The sequence below is a fragment of the Peromyscus maniculatus genome, chromosome 1, assembly GCF_049852395.1.
Source record: "Peromyscus maniculatus bairdii isolate BWxNUB_F1_BW_parent chromosome 1, HU_Pman_BW_mat_3.1, whole genome shotgun sequence".
Lineage (NCBI taxonomy): Eukaryota > Metazoa > Chordata > Mammalia > Rodentia > Cricetidae > Peromyscus > Peromyscus maniculatus.
The window spans coordinates 162,517,844-162,538,309 of record NC_134852.1 but is presented as its reverse complement, the minus strand read 5'-3'; the positions used below and the strand labels follow the sequence as shown (position 1 = coordinate 162,538,309).

The following is a 20,466-nucleotide window of genomic DNA, read 5'->3' as shown; positions in this document are numbered from 1 at the left end:
CTTTCCGCCAAGCCTGACCACCTGAGTTCAATTCCTGGGACCCACACGGTAGACGAAGAGAACGGAATGGTACAAATTGTCCTCTGAGTTCCACAGTCCCCCGGCGCATACTCCACCCCTGCAAACAAACAAACAAACAAACAAATAAATAAATAAATAAATGTCCTTGGAAATTAAAAAAGAAAGCACGAAAGCCCAAGAAATGAGAAAGAGCATTTAGAAAGGAGGGTGAGAGGGCGATAAAAAGATTTAGAACCCAGAGACACACCCAGGATGGCAGAGAGAAAACCAGAGAACGGGAGAGACCGCGTAAATGCAGGCTGAATGGGTCTGTAGACAGAGGGAGGAAATGAAGATTGAGCTACTGGCCGTGTTCTGGCCCGGGAAGCCTTCTCAGGAAGCTGTGGACAACATCCCCAGGGACTCCGAGTGGCAGGTTTGTCACTCAGGCAAGAATAAGATGGATTGGACACCCACATGGTATCCAGCTTGGCTATAGGTGTCCGGGACAGGTGGGGGATTGGCAGAGAGAGGAGGAGATGGTCTCTGTCCTAGGGGTTATAAACACACAGGGAAACTGACACCGGTTGGCCCAGAAGAGCCCCTGACCCTGGAGACCCATGGTGAGGGCACATGGCAAAAGCTAGAAGTAGATGTAGTCCTAGTCACAGTGCTTAATCTATGGAGCCACAGTACTGCATAGTCCAGGGTGTGCGCCCACACGAGTCCTCAGCCCTTTAACACACAGGAGGAGGTGCATGTAGCCTGCCTGGTGTCTGGTGTCTTTCACCTGGAGCTTGCTAGGCTGATCACAAAGGTTGGGGAAAGGCAGGGTTCTGAGCAAAGACTGGGGTCTGACCCCTATAGGTATGTGTTAGGGACCAGTTTGAGCTCCAGCTCTGCCATTATTTGGGGTACCATCTTGTCAAGGGACTCTCTTCTCCAAACCCTTTTCTGGGGGATAACGGCAGGGCTGCTGAGGGATTCACAGAAAGTTCCTGCACATTGAAGGGCTCTGTCAGTCTGCCTTGCCTTGTCCCAAGTTCATGGAAAGGTCAGTAAGATCCCCTTGGCTGCCCTTGACCCTGGGAGGAAGCTGGGAGAAGCAGAATGTGTGGGAAAGAGAACTGGTCTTGTTCCCTGGCCCTTCAGTGGTGGAGCCAGGAGAGCTGAGGGTGGGAGAGGAAGCTGGGGCAGATAACTGGAACCCCCAAGGCTACATCCCACCCAGCCCTTGCACACCTAGGACCACAGGACACACGGGAATTCCTAGAGCTGTCTAGCTCCTGGCAGGGCCCAGGATTTCTGCTGTGCCTGCCAGGCCCGGGCTGCTGGTTGGCATACAGACAGGCAAGGCAGCAGGCAGGCTGGCCGGCCAGCGGGCACTGCAGGAGGGTAAATTCCACATTTGCATTTGGATGTTCCTGGCCCCAAGGGCCGCTGACCTTTACAGCTGTTACTTCCGCCCCTCTTCCAGGCCCACTGAGCTCAGCCATGCTGGCCATTCAATGTCCCAGCCTCATAGGTAGGTGTCCAGGGGCCTGGGAAATGCCCTGCAGACCCCCAGCTGGCCCTCCTCACTTATCCAACTGTACCCCAATACCAGCTGCTGCCCCCTCCCCAATTCCCTCACAAGCCCAGGATCCCCTCCTTCCCCCACAGCGAGTCACTGACGGATACACAGACAGCTTGGGCCCCTGGATTAGCATTGTCACAGAGATGTCAGTCGCCCCCAGCTGCTGTGACATCTCCCCGGGGAATCCCCCTCTATACTGAGTGGCAGCAGTGCTGAGCACGGAGCACTGTCAGCCTTTCTGGGCTCAGCAGTCAGGCCTGCACCTCTGAGAGGAGAAATGCTTCCCAGCCCACCTGGTCCCCAAGGACTCTTGTCACGGGTGACTTGGCTAGCCAGCTGACTGAGCAAATCCCATAAGATTTTTGTAAATTAAAATCCATCTCCCAGATGGCTCAGTGCAGAAGACTTCTTGCTCTACAAGCATAAAGACCCGTGTTCGAATCCCCAGAACCCACATACAAAGCTGGGTGTGGTAGAGTACACTATGGGTAGCAGAGACTGATAATTCAGTGAGATACCTAAGGTATAGGGCATAGGGTAACGGATGGAGCAGGACACCTGATGTCTTTCTCTGGCCTCTGACCATATGTACATGCATGCACACCTGCACACACACACACATACAAAGTTTGGTTTTTTTTTCTTTAAAAATTTCTGTATTTTGTGTGCATGGGTGTTTTACCTGCATGTGGTACGTTTATGTACCACATGTGTGCCTGGTACCCACACATGCCAGAAGAGGGTGTTGGATCTCCTGGAATTGGAGTTAGACAGTTGTGAGCTGCCATGTGGGTGCTGGGAGTCAAACTCAGGTCTTTTGGGAGAGCAGCAAGTACTCTAAACTGCTGAGCCGTGTCTCCAGCCCCCACTTACAGAATCTGAAAACAAAGTCGATCCCCCAGCCCTCTGGGGACAGGTTCTCTACGCAGCCCCAGGAACACAAAGACAGGACATGGCTCCTTTTTGACCAGTGCTAAGGACTGAGCCGAGGGTTTGGGGATGCCCGGAGAGCACTCCAGCACTGAGCCCCATTCATTCTTTTTCAAAACCAACACTTTATTATCTTTTTATGTATTTACTTGATGTGGTGGAGGTGGCGTGGTGTGGCGCGCGTGTGGAGGTCAGAGGACAACTTAGAGGAATCACTTCCCTCCTTTCTCCTGGCTTCTGGGTGTGGGGCTCTGGTTGCCAGGCTTGGCAGCAGGTGACTTTGCCATCTGAGCCATCTCGCTGGCCCTGCTGTTTCTTCTTCCTCCTACCACCTCTCTGGCCAGGAGTGTGTGTGTGTGTGTGTGTGTGTGTGTGTGTGTGTCTGGGCTGGGGGGAGCTTGGTGATTATCAGGGGTTGAATTGCCGGTAGAGGATATGCTCAAGTGCCTTCCCCCATTACCTCAGAGTAGGGTCACATTCGGAGATTGGCATTGACCATGCAGGCCTGCTGAGGTAGGGTGGCCCTGATTCTAATACACCTGGTATCCTTAGGAGGAAAAATAGTAAAGACTGATGCAAGAAGAGGATGTCACATGACAGCAGACACAGGCTGAGCCTCAAGGCTCCAGGTAGGGAGCAGCAAGGGGGGCCAGGAAGGGGCAGGGAGGGGTTGTCCCCCCAGAACATGCCTGGAGGGAGGCCCTACCAGGACTTTATTGAAGATTTCAGAGCTGGGAGATAATCCGTTATTGTTTGAAGGTGCCCAGGTTGTCATTAGTTACGGCAGCCCTAAGACGGAAATGCAACCAGGGACAAGGGCCCCAGTCTGCTGTCGCTTCTAGGAGAGTGGGGGAGAGATGGCGGCAATCCAGGAGGCTGGCAGGTGAAGACACAACAGCGGGCTGAGGGGCTGAGAGAGCAGCCAGCCTTGTGAATGCTCGCTCCTGCCTGGCACTGTTAACACATCCGTTTGTTTCTTCCCGTGTTGCCCAGGCTGGCTCAGAATTCCTGTGCTCCAGGTCCTCCTGACTCTACCTCCCAAGAGGCTAAGCCTGCAGAGGCGGCCACAGCACTGACTTGTGGAAGGTCTTAAGGCAAAATTCACCTAATCCTATCAATCCCAGCACCAAGGCTGTGATACCCCACTCTATTTTTATTGTTGTTGTTGTTGTTTTTGTTTTTCAAGACAGGGTTTCTCTCTGTAGCTTTGGAGCCCTTCCTGGAACTCTCTGGAGACCAGGCTGGCCTCGAACTCACAGAGATCCGCCTGGCTCTGCCTCCCGAGTGCTGGGATTAAAGGTGTGCACCACCACCGCCCGGCAATGCCACACTTTAGGTGGGGCTCAGAGAAGTTGATGGTGCACAGTGCTCTATGGCAGGGGAGAACTTGAACCCAAGATCTGGACTCCAGACCCCACACACTTAACTATTACTCCGTGCCCTGGGTAGAAAGCAAGCAAGGGACTATGGGTAGGAACCACTGGGAGAAAGAACCAAAGACTCTTTCCAACACAACCTGGTCGTGGTCACCTTCCTCTCGCTCAGATCTTCCATAGCTCCCCATCTTCCAAGTCTAAGCTCCCTCATCTGGCACACAAGGGACTCACCCAGCACACACACACACACACACACACACACACACACACACACACACACACACACAGGCACACACACACACACCTGCTCCTCACCCTGCCGCAGCTGCAGAGAAACCAGCTGGTGGCGGGCGAGGCAGAAAGGCTGAGCTGAGTTAGGATACCTGTGTTGTCACTTGCGAATGTGACTTCTGACCCTGGTGCTTCACCTGTGAGGTAGGAATGGGACCAGGCACCATAGTTGAGGGAAGGCTTTGTGGAAGTCACCTGCCCACAGGTCTCCTCCACCTGGGCTTCTTTCTGCCCTTATTGATGAGGTTTCCAGGCTGGCCTTGACCTGCTGGTGAGTCTCACTGCTACTGCTCATCCATGCTTCTGACTAGATGCTTTTCCCAGAATTTTCTGCTCTCCTTCAAGATCCACCTTGAGGCATCCTCTGCTCTGCCTGTCACCACCAGGACCTCTCAGGGACCTCTAGCCTGGAGACTCATCTACTAGAGACCTTATATCCATTACCTCATCCTTTTCTCCTGGGTTAGCAGCAGGGGGCACATAGGTTTCTTGCCTCAGTTTACCTATCTCCATGATACAGCATGCCTGATATGATTTCTCTACCCCTGCTCCCATTGCTTCTTATCATTTGTCCATCTGCCCTCTAACTGGTCTCCATGGCTCCAACTGGCTGCCCTGCCACCTCCTGTCAATTGTGGCCTCAGCAGGGGGTGGGGAAGGGGCAGACCCCTCTCTTCATCTGACAAGCAGATTACAGAGCTGTCTTTCCCAGAAGGCAGTGGGTGACAAGGGTAATTAGCTGCCTGCCAGCTAGCCACCCTGATGAGCTGGCTGTGCCCTGGGGGTTGGTGACAACTGTGGCCAGTGTCTCCCTCCCCATTGTGGTTCTGGGTACAGAGATCCTTATACTAGCCCCAAAGTGTACTAAAGGGGGCTTGCCGACCATGACATCATCTCCTGCTGGGGGCCTTAGAAGGCCCGGGTTCCAGTCCCGCTCCTGTTGTGTTGCATCCGTGATTGAACTCTGGTGCCAGGTGTACAGGTGGGTCTGAGTGGGGTGCAGTGGCCTGGAGGACACCATGCCAGCAGGCACCCCTCCATTGGGTGATGGTGTAAGCTCTCCACTACCCATAGCCTGCCCAGTACCTCCCACACCACATGCTAATCACACAGGGTTGTACAAGGTTGCCATGGCTCTGGGTGGATTGGGCTAGCCTCAGTTAATTCTCTTCCTCTGTTACCTACCTGTTCTTTACTCTCTGTCTGACCAATAGGCATGATTGGAAGTTGACCAGGTGGAATTCCAGAAGAAACGTATCTTGAAAAGTAAGAGACACACTGGGATAAGGAAATTCCTTTCGACCTTAACCTCCTTTTTTTGGCCAGGTGTTGTAGCCATGCTGCCTGGAGGTAGAGCAGCCATTGAGCTGCTGCAAGACTGAAAGTCAACCCTGAAAGCTGGAGACACCCTGAAACTGGCACATGAGCCCTGGGCCTTCACCTCTTAGACCCCTTGTTACATGCGAAGAACACAACTTCCAGGTGTTGTTTGGCTGGAGATCAGATGTGTCGCTACCGATGTTCCCATTGTGGCAGGCCACTTTGGGCCTGTGCTTGAGTGGCAGCACCACTCAATACCTGTGGATGGGCTGAGATCTCAGGATGCCACAAAGTCCCCCTCATCTGTCCCTGCAGTGGCCCTCTGGGTGGATATCTGCTCATTCCCCTGAGACCTAACCAGAGAGAAGAGTGTGAGGAGGAAGTCAAGGCCAACCCTCCCCTGAGCCTTTAGAATGTGACTCTCACTTGCTCAGCCAGTCAGCCATACCAACATGGCCAGGGGACGTCCTGGGTGGAAAAAGCCACCAGGCCAGTAGTCCCTCTTCCTGTGGGCATACCCTGCTCAGAGGGAAGGAGCCCAATGCCGACATGGAATATCAAGGGACAGCCAGAGCTGAAACTGATGGGGAGAAAGGCAGAAAGCAGAGAGGTGGCTGGGGTGTGGCTCGGTAGGTAGAGTGTCCTAGCATGCGTGAGGTCCCAGGTTCAGTCCCCAGCACCACATCAGCCAGACCTGATGCCCATTCCTGTAACCCAGCACTCAGGAGGTAGAGACAGGAGGACCAGAAGTTCAAGGTCATCCTTGGCAGCATAAAAATTCAGGGTCAGACTGGGATACATGGGACCTTAAAAAAGCATTTTAAGCCAAAAGGGTGTCTCAGGGAGAGGAAGCAGTCTGTGGGTAGGTCTTGCTAGCTCAACGTGAGGGACAGGTGAGAGAGAAGTTAGTGGGAAGTGAGAAGCCAGCCCTGGGCCTGATGAGCTGTATTGGGTTTTATATACAAGGGCATGGAGGAGTGGACAGTGATCCAGCAGAGAAGTAACCTGGGGTTAGAATTACAGCATCCCTCGGCTTCTCCTGACCCGAGTCTCTGAGGCTGCAGCTAAAAACCAAACAACTCTGTAAATCGAATGTTGGCCACATGGAGATGTTCACAGGGTAGTGACTATGGAAGGTCTGAGCTTTCCTTCAGTACCACAGGGAGACAGGAGTAAGAGGTAAGACATCCCTCAAGTTCAAAGCCAGCCCCGTACAGCTCTTGACGTGACCAACACCGTCAGGGAGACAGCATCGCCTCTTCTCCTGTCTGGGCTCTGGACACAAAGTGTGATCTGAGAGAGAATGCCATCATTGTTCATGGATTATGTCACTGCTCCCCCGAGAGGGGACTGCTTCTGAGGATGGGAGGGGGGAGCGTGTCCTGAGCGGCAGACGTGCTTATTAGAAGGCTGTAGTTTGATTCTTCATGTCTCCCGAAGTCCAGGGCACCAAAGGGCTGTGTGTTAAAGACTTGGTGCTCAAGTTGGCATTATTAGATGGTGGAGAGGGGCCTAATGGTAGTTTTTAGGCACACATTGGGGGTGTGCCCTGGAAGAGTAGAGTGGAAATCCAGCCTCCTCTTACCTCTCTTTCCTTTTGGCCACAATAAAGTGAACAGCTTACTCCACCTTATGTTACCTTGACACAGGGCCAAAGGCAAGCCCGACCGATGCCTCCAACGCTGTGAGCTAAAGTAAGTCTCCCGACCGACGCCTCCAAAGCTGTGAGCTAAAGTAAGTCTTTTCTTAAGTTGTTTCTGGTGTTTTGCTACAGTAACAGAAAGCTAACATGTTAAGGGGACCTGTTTGGCCCTCTGTAGAAAGCAAGAACCCTGTGCATTCTTGCAGACCCGAGTCTTTTCTCGGAGGGGTCCCTTTCCCTGCTTTCTTGGTGCACTAGCTCTCAATTCCAGAGATCCTTGTGAATTGATGCAATATCCACAATGATGCCCGCTGTGGCTGAGGGACCTTTTGCAATGTTTAAACAATTCATACTACTCTTATATTTGTATATATAAATTTAGATATAATGTGCATGAAATATGACGCTGATTTTTTTTTATTTTATTTTTCATTTTTTACTGCTTCCTGGGTGCCGAACACTACAATTGCTAATCTTTTTTTTTAAATGGTTAACAGGATTTTAGTAAAATTTCAAAAAACAACTCATTCAGATTTGATTTCAAATGAAGATTTCAACTATCACATTAATTATAATTTCTATTTTACCTCCTTGTTTCAATGAATAATTCTGAATGTTAGAAAAAGTATCTTTGGGGGACAATACTTTAAAATTTCATTTGCTGGAGAGATGGCTCAGTTTTTGCGGAGGACCTGGGTTTGGTTCCCAGCACCCATGTGATGGCTCACGACAGCCTGTAACACTCTAGTTCTAAGGAACCTGACTCCCTCTTCTAGGCTCCTCAGGTACCTGCACACACATGGCACACACAAACTCCTGCAGGTACACATACATTCACTAAACAAGTCTTTAAAACTTTCACTCACTGTTAATTTGTCTTTGACTACTTTTGTAGTTAGTAGAAATCGAACCCAGAACCTTCAGAATGCAGGGGAAGCACCCCAGCACTGAGCCCTTCCTCCAGCCCCTCAGTTTATATTTTGGCAAACTCTATTTCTTTTGATCACTACCATCACTGAAATTAGTCATTTTTGGTGAAATGAAGATGTGGACATTTTATAAAATAAAATAAAAATTTATGAATTATGTATCACGCTATCGCTTGTCTAAACACAGCCGTCCCTGTCAGTGGGCTACCCAAACAACAGTTTCCAAGCATTTAAAAACCAAGGCCTTACACACACTCCTGTTTTGCCACTGTGAAGGTGTGTATGTCGAGGTAGGAGAAGAGAACATATTTTATTTAACAGCTTGTTGGGTTTGGGAATATTTAGGCATATGGTATGTGGGTCTTCATCTGCAGTCCCAAAAATTTCAGAGGCTGGTCTGGATTTTAAAAAAAGAAATAGCTTCATTGATACGTAATTTACATTCTATCAAGCCCCGTCTAGACGCTGGAGGGATGGCTCAGCAATCTAGAGCGTGTACTGCTCTTGCGGAGGACCCGGGTTCAGATCCCAGTACCCACATTGGGCAATTCACAAACGCCTGTGACTCCAGCTCCAAGGCATCTGACTACCCCTTCTGATCTGCTCGGGCACCTGCACACACACACACACACACACACACACACACACACACACACACACACACACATAAAATTTAAGATGTTTTTTAAGTGCTCACCCTTCTAACGTGTACGCTTCATTTTTTAGAATGTATTTCCAGCCTTGTTTTAGTCACCATTAACACCATTTAAATCTTGTTGCCCCCCCATGAGCAGTTGTTCCTCGTCCTCTAAAATTCTCAAGTGTGCTTCCTGCCTGCGTACATTTGCCTGGGCGGTACAGAGGCTCACATGCCGTGTGGCCATTTGCCTTTTCTTTTGCCTGGCACGACGTTTTCCATGCCCTTTCATTTAGTAGCGTGTATCAGTGTTTCTCTCCTTTTCATCGCTGAATAATATTCCACTGTGTGGCCACAGCCATTCATCATATAAGAGACCTTTAAAGGATTTCCATTTTATTTTATGCCTAAGAACACTCCCATGCAACTCTTTTGGGGACATTTGTTTTCAGTCCCTGGGGCATGTACTTGGGAGTGAAATTATTGAGGCATCTGGTAATTCTACGGTTTATTGTCTGAGGAGCTGCCGAGTGGGTTTTCCAAAGCAACCATGTCGCCGCCTTGCCTTGCCTTCCCACCGGCGGTGCGCAGAAGTTCTAATCCCTTCCCACACTTGCCAGCTCTTGCTATTGTCTGCCTGGCTTTATAATCCAGCCACCCTAGCGTGTGTGAAGTGGCTTCTCATTGTGGCTCTGATTTGCATTTCCCTGGTGAGTTGTGTAGCGAAGTAGCTTTGCATGTGTTTATTGGCCATTTGCAGATCTTTGGAGAAATGTGTATTCAAATCCTTGCCCATTTTTTAATTGGGTGATTCAGGTCTGCATTTCATGCTGCCAGGGATAAAGCAGCAGGGAGGAAGACCACAGCACAGATACCTCCAGCTGGCTTTGCAGGCAGCCTGTGCCCTTTGGGTAGCCACACTTACCTGCTTTACAGAGGCACTTGATGGCAGTCCTTGTCTAGCACGTGCAAAGCCCTGGGTTTGATCCCCACCACCTCATGAATCAGGCATTGTGATATAACCTATAAGCCCTGAACTTGGGACGTGGAAGGCAGGAGAGTCAGGAATCCAGGGCCATCTTCAGTTATATATGGAATTTGAGGCCAGCCTGGAATACCTGAGACCATGCTTCAAACCACAGGGACCTGGGGAGATGGCTTAGTCAATAGGCGCTTGTCATATAAGCATTGGGACCTGAGTTCGAATCTCACCAGCCATGTGAAAGCTGTGGTGTGTATTTGTGATCCTAGTGATGTGGAGGCAAACAGGATGGCCACTGGGGTCTGCTGGCCAAGGAGTCTAGTCAATCAGTGAGCTCCATCACCAAAAAATCAGGTGAGGAGCTGGAGAGATAGCTCAGCAGTTAAGAGTACTTGCTATGTTCTCTCTCTCTCTCTCTCTCTCTCTCTCTCTCTCTCTCTCTCTCTCTCTCTCTCTCACACACACACACACACACACAGAAATAAAAATAAATTTAAAAAATAAATCTTAAAACAAACTTAGGGAGCAACTGAAGAAGAAACACAGAGTCAACCTCTAGCACATGCTCCCTACATATAATAAATTAATCAATTTAATTACATTTCAACCCCACCCACCCCCCAAGGTAGCTGCTGTGTTCCAGGGTCCTGCCATCGCCTCTCTTCTACAGAACTTCCTCTAGCATCTCTCTTACAGAGCGATAGATGACCATGTTTAGGCCAGACTCAAAGAGGCCATGGCTAAGGTCTCCCCAGGCAACTCAGTTTCCCCACCATGGATAGCTGGCCCCTTTCCCTGGGGCAGAGCTCTTGAGGGTTACAGCACTAAGTTAGGGATTGTGAACAGTGCTAATTGGAGGAAGCCCTTGGGGTGTGTTGTGGAAAATTGTCCTCTGTAACCTTTCCTGCGGGGTCCCAGGGCCCCAGGACACCATACAGCCCAGGCAGCACCTGCGCCTCAGAGTGTGAAGCCCTCAGGTCTGGACACCCCTGCCCCCAAACCCAGCTGTCCATCTGTTTTTTTTTCCTTCTCTTCTGGGCCACCCAAGCCTCCTCCCTCTTTTCCCGAGTGGCGAGTGGCGTGTGACTGCTCAAGGGATGTGAGAGGCAATAGGAAAGTGGCAGAACACCCCTTAATTACCATCTTCCTTCTGCATCCCAGCACCTAAATTTAGCCAACAGAGCCTGGGCACAGGGGATGAAACTCCTCCCTCTCCAGTCTGCTGTGGATATCACTCTATATAAATAAAACACTGATGGCCAGTGACCAGGCAGGAAGTATAGGCGGGACAAAGAGAGAGGAGAATTGGGGAAACAGGAAGAAGGAGGGGAGACACTGCAGCCACCGCCAGGACAAGCAACATGTAATGACACTGGTAAGCTACCAGCCATGTGGCAAGGTATAGATTTATAGAAATGGGTTAATTTAAGATATAAGAACAGTTAGCAAGAAGCCTGCCACGGCCATACAGTTTGTAAGCAATATAAGTCTCTGTGTTTACTTGGTTGGGTCTGAGCGGCTGTGGGACTGGCGGGTGACAAAGATTTGTCCTGACTGTGGGCCAGGCAGGAAAACTCTAGCTACACCAGTCCCCTGTCCTTAGAGGGTCTTCTCACCAGCCTGGGGATGGGTCAGGATACAGCAGAGGCCAGTGAGGGCACCGAGTTCCAGGGGAGACACTCCCTGACGTAAATGGCAGCTGGGGCCACAAAGCACCCAGGAACAGAATGGCACTGCGACCGTGACTAGAAGCCTGGGAGAGAAAGAAGGTGAAGGGGAGAAGGGGTCAGAGTGTGAGCGACCCAGGATCCTGGATCCCCGCCATGCTCCCAGACTCTGGACTACCACGTGATTGCTGTGTAGCCTCTGGCCCGTCAGCCAACCTCTCCGGACATGTTTCTTCATCTGAACACGGTGCACCAGCCGAGTAAAGTGGTTGTGAGGTTTCAGTAAGAGATCCCAGATAACGCATGGAGCACCAGGCAAACACTGGTGGGGCCGGTCATGATGCCCATCCAAGTTCTGTGCCAGGTTAGCCCTGCAGTAGGACCTAGGGGTCTAGACTCCTCATCCAGTGCTCATCCACGAAGCCCTACTCCTACAGTAATCTCCCCATTCCTCTCTTTTTCCAGGATCTAATACAGCCCAAGCTGGCCTTCCCTCACTACACAGCTTGAACTTCTGATCCTCCTGCCTCTACCTCCTCTGTGCTAAGATTACAGGCACGGACCTCTACACCCAGTTTATATGGTGTTGGGCATCGAACCCAAGGCTCTGCAAGCACTCTACCAACCGAGTCACATCTCCAGTCCTGCAGTGACTCTGCTTTACACAGGGACACACAGGCAGAGGCAGAAGAATTGCCAGGCCCCAGGTCACCAGCCAGCTGGCAGCAAATCTGGCCTCCATCGTCAGCTGGTGCAGGACCTTCCTGCCGTGCCTAGGGGGAGCTGCCCGCTCCAGGAAGCCCTCCAGCTGCCTTCACACCCTGCCTGCAGGCTCCCTGGCTGCAGAGGCCCATTGTGGGTCACACGCTGCCGCTGTGCCGCCCCCTGGCCCCCAGCTCCAAGAGTTCTAGAGACACCTCACTTGTTGCTTCTGTGACTCACTGGGGTTCAAAGTCACCAAATCTTTGTAAAAAGTGAAAAAGAGGACACAGCTGGAGGGAGCTGGGAAGAGAGAGTGAATGTGTGCCTGGCTAGCTGCGCACCCCAGGTGTATAGGCAACGGTTTTATCTAGGCACGGTGGGGTCAGGTGGGGATTCTGGGATCAGGCGGGCCCAACCTGGGTCTCAGGTCTTGGTTCGTCATAGGCAGGACTGGGCAGTAGAGCCAGCCTCCTGGGGCAGGAGGCAGCTGGGAAGAGATAGGCAGTAGAACCAGCTCTCCCATCCTGAACTGTCCTGGGCACTAGCTTCTCATTCAATGCCGGGATAAAGCCACACTTGGCTGCGGCAGGAGCTGAGGCACATCATCCCCACGTAGGGAACTGCTGGGTGCCAGCCTTCAGGGGCATCCACTGGCCAGTCCTGGGAAGCTCCTGCCCCTACACTGCCCTGGCCCCAGGTATCCCTTGCCACCAACTCCAGACTGTCACCAGCTGCATGGAGTCAAGTTTAAACTTGCAGGCAGGCGCTCGCACCAGCCTGTCTCATAATCAAAGGAACTGGCGCATATTAAGCAGATCTCAAATTCAGCCTGGGCAGGGTCTACGCTCCAAACCCCTGGCCCACCTCTGACCCTGAGCAGGATGCAGACTCCTCACTTGAGCTAGAGTCACCAAGGCCCTTTCGGGAGTGGGACGTGATACATCAGGAGAGTGTTCTTTTACAAAGTAGGAAGTGAGAAGCCACACAACTCCTCCTGGTCATGTCTTTCTTGAAGAGGCCTGTGGGGGTCTGAGTTTCAGTGAAGTTACTCCCCTGCAGCGGCGTGCTCATGATGCTGATGACGTACAGGCAGCTCATGTGTCATGGGCCGGTTTCAGGCACCACGCAACTGTCCTAAAATCTGACGCGTGTTGAGTCACCTCTTGCTCACAGTGCCTTAGGAGGTGCCACCGTGACTGGGAGGCTGGGCCAGGTCAGAGCACCGGGGCTCTCAGAACTGGTGGGGGAGTGAGACTCCCACCCGGGCAGTCTGAATCCGTGTTTGCTCACCCTGCAGCATGCATGCTCCCTCTGCCTCACCTCTGCGACTTGTTCCCCCAGGCCTGGGATGTAACGCCTGTTGGAGGATGGATGTTGGGAAGGGAGGTGTGAGCCCGGGCCTTGCACAGTCCCTGAAGGCCCCTGAGAATGCCCTTACCAGCTCCCCAGCCCCCACTGAAGGTCCTGCGACCTCAACAAAAGCAAATGTAAGAGTCAGAGAGACAGCCCGAGCTGCAGGGGAATGTTTTCTCAGCTGCCTCCTGCTCCTTCTCTTGCTCGCCCTCCAGTGAACCTGACGCATAGGGAGGTGCACTGGCCTTGAACTGCACATCCCCGGGTGACACAGTGAAAAGCTGTTCCTGTGAATGGCAGAATCTGGGTTTCCATCCTAGCCAAGGGGAAGAGATGTGTTCACAGTCCCCTCATGGAAATCTGGGTACTGCAAGGGCTGCCCTGGGGTCTTCATGGCACGGTGGCTTTCATGGTTGGTATTGTCATGGGGTGATCATTCAATCCCACCCACTCAGGGAGGGGAACAGAAGGAACCAACGGGGTGCAGGGAGATGCTCAGGGAGTGAATGCCCTTGCTGTCAGAGACTGACGACGCTGAGTTTAATCCTTGGGATCTATGTAAAACCTTGGATGTGGTGGCTCAACGCTGTAATCCCAGCAGAGATAGATGGCAGAGACAGGAGAATGAGCTGGCAGCTCATGGCCAGCTAGCCTGGAATACAGTTTCAGGAACCCTGGTGATCCCAGGGTGCTAACTTCGGGAGTAGAAAGACAAGACTGCCTGGAGGGAAGGAAGACTGCCCTGGTACAGAGTTCTCTCTGCATCAACCATGCCACATGGTCAGGCCTTCCACTGATATTTCCCAAGGGAAGATTCCAGAAAGGATCAAGTCCTGCTAATTTCTTGCGTGGAATCACATAGCATGTCCGTGGTGTTTATTGGGTGTAAAATGGCCTAGGAACAGAATCCCCATATATAAGGGCTCTTGAGAGGGTCACAAACGACCTGTGTGTACTCAGGATACGTTCACCTATAGGAGAAAGAAAACCCCAAAGCCACAATAGTGCAAATACTGCAGGTTTCTTTTTTCCTCCCAAGTAAACCCAATGTGGGGGTGTCGGCTCCGGGGCTGGTACGGCAGCCCCACGGTGGTGCCTACACCGCCACTTGTTTCTTAGTCATCTTAGATGTGGCTTCTACACGGCCACAAATGGCCGCCCCAGCTCCAATAAGCATGTGCATATTACAACCAGCAAAGAAGAGACGAAAAGAGCTTTCTATCCCACAGAAGAACTGTAGACATCTTAAAGGGAAATCTGGAATAGACAGTCTTCATTTCAGGTGACTTTGTGCCCAGCCAAGCGTCAGGAGTTCAGTGGAGAAACATGCTTGGAAACAGCTGGCAACCTCCGGAATCCCATAATCTGCTCCTGTTCCACGGGAAGGCTGGCTGTGTGTTTCCTGGCACCGTGCCCCCAGCGGCCTTGAATCACTCACTCTTTGTTCTTACGTCTTTCTCATTCTTGGACGTTAGTCCAATTCAACACGATGCCAGACTGCTGTATGAGCAGACTCTGCTCGCAGCACAGAGCCTCCCCTCTGGCCTCCAAATCCCTTGGCCTTTGGGACCTGCCGTCTGCCACATCTCTGCACACCTCTGCCCCACCCTCTGGGCCAGTGCCTGCCAAGACTCCCCTCCTTGGCCTTCTGCAGGATTCCAAGCTGACCTTGAAGGCCCACTGCAGGAGGATGCCTCGTGTGTGTCTTCCTCAGTCTCTAGGGAGAATCGACTCCCTTTCTCTGGCCTCCCTTGGGCTTCCGGAGCCTTCCGTCATCTCTCTATTTATAGTTAGAGTCAGGTGGCTCTGGCCTCCACGTTGCTGGGCCTGGCTGGGAGAGCGGGTTCTGTCACCTGCCTGGGAAAGCTGGGATTTTCCAAGACAGTCCTGTGTCCCCCTCACCATGCCGATCCCCCGGAGATCGGCTCCCACACCGGGGAGACCCTTACCACGCTCACCCTGCTAGCTGCTTGCCTCTCGCTTTGCCCCTCAGCTTGTCATCTCTGACAGACAGCTGGAGCACCCTGTGCAGGACAGGACTTCCTTCTCTGTCATCACTGTGGCTTGCAGGACTGGGGACCAGCACCCTCCTGCCCCTGCAGGTCAGAACCCCACAGTCCTGCTCTGTGACCTCAAGTAAGTTACCAGTCTTTTCTGAGCTTCTGCCATTTATAGATGACTCCATTCTGACCTAACACATTGGGGTTTCCAAGAGACCCGAGGACAGAGATAATAGGCCCCCAGGTTCCTGTGGATTTCAGAGCCCCCTTTCCCTGACCCTCAGAAGGATTGCTGTGCCTCTGGACATGGTCCCAAGGGCTGGCAGTGCCCAACCCACCTAGCTTAGAGACCACAGAAAGCCACTCTAGCTGAGGGTCCTAAAGGCATTGGTGCCAACAGGGAGAACCGGTGTGGGGCGCCCCCTAGCGGAGACCAAGAGAATGTCTTCCTGACCATCCTGTGGTCCATACTAGAATGTCTCTGAGTCTGAAGTCAGGGTCTATGCTGAGGCTATCAATCACTGCCAACTGAGACAAATTTCATCGCATTCAGCAAACCTCAGTTTCCTCAGTCTCGCAAACTGAGATGATACCCCCCACAGGACCACACCAAGGCTTCCATCGGGAGACTCGGGAGACCAGCCTTGCACAGTGGTGTTTCCCAGGTCTGCAGGGGCAGGCAGGGACTTGTTGGGGACCACAGGGAGCTGATAGTGAGGAGGAAGGAGACAGAGTTTCTGAGTTGTTGCTGAGAGCTCTCTGGGTGCTGTTTCACTGAGACCTTGGACTCTGGCATATTAATCTCTCCCTCCAGCTCTGGGCATTCTCAGAAGTTTTAGCTCTTATTAACATACCTGTCCCAGGAACAAGCTTATAACTGTACCCAATTAACCTTTCTGCCAACAACAATTTGCTATGAGTTCTTTGTCAGTGTTCACAGGGATATCTCTGCTTTCCCTAATCCTGAAAAACATAAGCATTGCATATGAGCTACACCATGATGGCCCCGTAGTCGGGGCCGCAAGACACTGGCCTCTGGGGAGAAGCCGAGGTCCTCCAGGAGCTCTGGCTGCTGTGCTGGCTGGACCCTAGGTGAAAGCTGTGTGTTAGGATGTGGGTGGGGAGAAGAGGCCTCCCTGTGTGTGCCAGTAGATGTAAAAGAGGTCTGATACCTCTGGGTGGAAGGGAACTTTCTGAAATGCATATTGGGTATGGAAACAGGTTTGGATTCCTTTGGGCTGTCAAAGCTGACAATGGGTGGTGCCGCCTGAGGGCTTCTGACTGGACCTGCTGCTGAGATTGCCTGGGAGCTCTTAGTATTAGGCCGTGTGTTCCTTTGGGGGTGACTGGAGATGAGATTGAAACTGCAGTTCTCCCCCTCCCTTAGGATGGGCCTCTCTTACAGTGACCCTTGAACTCATCTCTGATGTCCTAGGGAGATCCAGAGGCCCTAGTGGAGGCAGCGTCCGAGGATCTGCAGGGGATGCCCTCTGAGACCTATGTACGCTATGGCCCACCAGCTTTTACTAACCACCTATTGTGAGTGCCTATAGGTAAACCTGTAGACAGTCTGGCTGGATAGTAGAGAGGAGACATGATCCATAGGCTGGCAGGAGAGGAACAGAGAGAGCCCTGGGAGGTGATCTGAGATAGACTAGATGTGTGTGGGGGGGGGTACCTGGGTACAAGATCACCTTCCCTAAAACCCCCACTCAGGAGTAGGGAAAACAATGAGGGCAACCTGGATCCCAGGCCTGATGCCACCTTGGGGGTGGAAAGACAGAGGCAGTCCTGAGAGTCCGCCCCCACCCTCCCACCCCCCCACCCCCGTCACTAACCAGTCAAACTGGCTTTTTCTCTTCTGTATGCTCTCCCTCCCACTCCCTCTGACCTCACCATTGCAGCTTTCCTGCTCGTCACCTGTGAGGTGTACCTCCGTGTCCTTGCCCTTCTGTCCTTTACCCTGGGTCCTACCTCCTCTTGCCTCCCCCAGGGCTCTGGCCAACACTACCTCCGTTTCCAAGGCTCAGCTCCAAACACCTGTCTCCTTGGGAAGCGTCTCTCACCCCAGTCCTGTTCTATCTCCTGGGCTGGGACCCTGGTGGGACCTCTGCCCATACCCAAGGCTCCCTGGCCCAGCATATTGCCATCCCTCCCTGAACAGGCTCTGCTGAAGTTGCTTCTTCGGTTTTACAAAGGACAGCAGGAGGCTGGTATGGGTTTTCATGGAGCTGCAGGGCTGCGTGCCTGCATGGGATTTGTGCTTTAGAAGTTCACCAAGGCGGCTGGCAGAGGCAGGGTGAGGGCACAGGGCTTCTGTGATCGCTAGGCAGGGAGGCTGTAAGGGGAGGGGGAGGGGAGGACTTCTCATGGTACAGCCTTTGCTTGATCTGAGCCTGGCCCTGCACAGAAGTCATGTGTCTGATTCCCCACCTCCCACCCCCAACCAGGCGAATGAAAAATCAGATTTCTCAGATGTGTGTAATAGGCTTCCAGGTGCCAGGGGCAGGATTTTTAAAGAATTTTTTAAGTGCACAGAAAAGTCATAATGTAAAATTTATCATCTTAGCCCCACCTCCCTCCTTTAGAGTCAAGGCCTTGCTCTGTAGCCCAGGCTGGCCTTGAGTAAGTGCAAGATTTTTTTTTTTTTTTTTTTAGGATCTCATCTGCTCAGGCTGGCTTTTTTTACGCATTCAAAGATGACCTTGAACTTCTGATCCTCTTGCTTCTCCAGATATGCAGCACGCTTGATTTATGCAATGCCGGGGATTGAACCTACGCCCTTGTGCATGATAGGCAAGCGTTCTACCAACTGAGCCGTATCCCCAGCTTCAATTTTAACTGCTCTTTGTTTTGTTTTGAGACAGGGTCTCACTGTGTTGCTCTGGCTGGCCTCAGACTCACAGAGATCCACTACCTCTGCCCCACAAGTGCTGGGGTTGAGGCGTGTGCTCCTATACCCAGCAAGTGTTTTTTTTACGCATTTATTTAATTTGTGCATGGGGTGGGTGAGTGTCCGAACGTATGTGGGCACAGGCGTGCCGTGGCATGTATGAAGATTGGAGGACAGCTTTTAGGCGTTGGTTCTCTCCTTCCTCCGTGTGGGTCCTGGGACTGAACTGAAGTCAGACAATCGGTGGCCCTTGCTGTCTGGCTGGTCCTTGTGTTTGTGTTCAGTTCAGTAGTAAACAGATTCCATTGTGCATCAGGTCTCTGGAGCTTTCCTACGGTGCAAGGCTGAACCTCTGCACCTGCTACACAGAGCCTCCCATCTGCCCATCCCCCTTCCCTGCCTTTGGTGCCCACCCTTCTGTTTCAGTGTCTGTAAGAGACTACTTTCTGCCTCCTCTCAGGGAGTCCTACACTATCTGTCTTCTGTGACTCGAAGTCTGTACATTTTAATCTTCACGTAGTTCTGGGGCATGTGGTGTACTGGGTCAGGTTTGGGAACCAGTGACTTGTCACCCAAGCTGATGGGACCCTCACCCTGTTTTTTGCCCTTAGGAGTAAAACCAAATCCTGAGCCTTTAAGTGAGGATTCCCTGTGACCTCTGTGGGTAATTTTCTCTCAGACAGGCCATCAAAGTCTACCCTAGTCAGATCAGGCTAAGAACCAAGCCAACATCCCAAATTAGGATTAATTTTCAAGACCTGCATTTTTGTGGTGTTTTTGGATGCTGGAGACTCGGAGTGTGATCCTGCATCCTTTGGAGCTGCTTAGAAAAGTCCTCCCAGGCCCCACTTCTACTGCAGCATCTCAATGAGGGTGTTAGCCAGCTCCTCAGGGGCTCGTGAGGGTGGTGGATGGGGGGAGGGCTGGGAGCTGGGTCCGTGGAGGAGAGGGGACTTGCAAAGAGTTGGGGACAGAGGCCTGACACCAGAGCTCCATCCCTTACTCCCACACCAGAAGGGTAGAGAGGCTGGTGGAGAGCCTAGGCTGATGGGGGGCTTGGCCTACTCCATGGCTTTGAATAAACTGTTTTATATGCCTGTCAAGAGCTTCCTGGTGCCTTAGCTCCTGATCCTCAGTCATGGGCCTGGTGTCCAGCCACCCTAGGCCTCAGCTACAAATTCCCAGCACTGTGGGAACCTGGCCTTGAACTTGGCCTTCTCTTTAGCCATCTGCCCTGTCTATAATCCTCCCAGTAGGGCACCTGATCTGCTGAGGCAGTAGGGAGTTATCATATGCAGTCCTATTTTGTCATAATGGTTTACAGAGCACCAAGGAAGGCTTTCACAGCCACAAGATTGCTCAGTCCCCACAGAGACCTAGGAGGTTGGCAGAGGGTAAGTCTCGGGACGTTTGAAGAAGACTCGTACAATGTCCCACTTGTAGTAAGTGCCCAAGCTGTCATTTGAACTTGAGGTTCTCTGTTGGGGCTGAGGTCCTCATCCAGGCACCTATGTTTTTTTGCTCTTTTGTCTACTCCAGGGGACAGCACCATATGACTGTTAGGTGGTGGGCCTAGGATTTGAACTTAGGGTTATGCATGCCCAGCTCTCGAATTCTGAATTGCTGAGCCCAGCCTCTTCTCCCCGTTTTCAGACAAGAATCTGCACAAGCCAGCCTGAGCGTGTGAGGATCCCTGCGGACCGGCTTTCAGCCACCCTGACTCCCCCTGGGACTGTCATCTCAGCAGCAACCATCACTGATGAACCCGGTCCCAGGAGCTGTAGTCTCATGAGCTCAGCACCACGAGGAAAAGATGGAAAGTGACACCTTCTGGTCCCAAAGTTCTGTGCAGGGGCAGGGTGGCGGCGGGGGTGCAGATTGGACACCCGGGCCTGGGAGGTGGCCTGGTGCAGCAGCTGTCACATCAGGAGGTGGCAGGAATGGAAGCTGACAGCATGGGTAGAGCTACGTGCCCTCCCAGGCACTGTGGGGTGCCCGTCACAGCCAGGATGGAGGCTGAGGCAGGGCAGGGAGGGGTGCAGAGCACATGGGACAGCCCCTGGCCAGCCAGGCAGGGCCTGTGCTGGCTGCCACACAGTGATAGGAGGCATTGGAATGAAAAGCGGTGATTGAAATGCCAACCCTCCCTAGCTGCAAACTGCGGTGAG

General features: G+C 52.2%; 1 long non-coding RNA gene across 1 annotated transcript; it reads left to right on the top strand.

Annotated features, from left to right (window-relative positions):
* Window positions 1-19,651: 19,651 nt before the first annotated feature.
* LOC121822371 (uncharacterized) lies at window positions 19,652-20,122 on the top strand. The gene is made up of 2 exons (XR_006063427.2): window positions 19,652-19,692; window positions 19,952-20,122. It is a non-coding gene; the product is annotated as an uncharacterized LOC121822371 (long non-coding RNA).
* The last annotated feature ends 344 nt before the right edge of the window (window positions 20,123-20,466 follow it).